The sequence below is a fragment of the Nannospalax galili genome, unplaced genomic scaffold, assembly GCF_000622305.1.
Source record: "Nannospalax galili isolate Female #2095 unplaced genomic scaffold, S.galili_v1.0 scaffold1217, whole genome shotgun sequence".
NCBI classification, from domain to species: domain Eukaryota; kingdom Metazoa; phylum Chordata; class Mammalia; order Rodentia; family Spalacidae; genus Nannospalax; species Nannospalax galili.
The window spans coordinates 844,745-845,973 of NW_008339068.1; positions in this window are offsets into that span (position 1 = coordinate 844,745).

A 1,229-nucleotide genomic window follows, 5' to 3' on the forward strand; every position below is an offset into this window, starting at 1 on the left:
ACTGGAGGGAACATACCTCAACATAATTAAAGCCATATATAACAAACCCACAGCCAACATCATTCTAAATGGAGAAAAACTGGAAGCATGCCCATTGAAATCAGGAACCAGACAAGACTGTCCACTGTCTCCACTTCTCTTTAACATAGTGCTTGAAATTCTTTCGAGAGCAATAAGACAAGAGCAGGAAATTAAATGAGTAATAATTGGACAAGAAGAGATCAAATTATCCCTTTTTGCAGATGATATATTATATCTAAGAGATGCCAAAATTTCCACCAGAAAACTCCTAGAAATAATTAACACTTTCAGTAAAGTGGCAGGTTAAAAAATTAAGCTACAAAAGTCTGTAGCCTTTCTATATACCAATAACAAGCAATCAGAGAAAGAGTACATGGAAATACTCCCTTTCACAATAGCAGCAAAAAAAACACCTGGCATAAGCCTGACCAAGGACATTAAATAGCTCTACAATGCAAATGGAAGACATCAGAAGATGGAAGGACCTCCCATGCTCATGGATTCGAAGAATTAATATTGTGAAAATGACCATCTTACCAAACGTCAGTTTTAGATTCAATGCAAAGCCAATCAAAATCCCCATGACATTTTTCGCAGAATTGGAAAAAACATCCTAACAGTCATATGGAAGCATAAAAGACCTCAGAGAGCCAAAACAACAGTAAGCACTAAGAGCAATGCCGGGGGGATTACTATAGCAGATTTTAAGCTGTATTACAGAGCTACAGTCATAAAAACAACATGGTACTGGCACAAAAATAGACCCATAGACCAATGGAACAAAACTGAAGACCCAAATATGAGCAAATGCAATTTCAGCCACCTGATATTTGACAAAAGGGCCAAGAACATCCACTGGAGGAAAGACAGCATGTTCAAGAAATGGTCTTGGCAAAACTGGAGAAGAACGAAACTTGTAGAAGAATGAAACGAAACCCCTATCTTTCATCCAGCACAAGTCAATTCCAAATGGCTCAAAGATGCCAATGTAAAACCTGAAACTCTGAAACTATTAGAAGAAAACATTGAGGAAAACCTACAAGATATAGGTGTAGTAAAGGATTTTCTAAACGGGACATCAATTGCTCAGGAAACAAGGGCAAGAATTAACAAATGGCACCTCATTAAACTAAAAAGCGTCTGTACATTAAAGGACCCAACCAGGGAAGCGAACAGAAAACCCACAGAATGGGAGAAAATCTTCACCA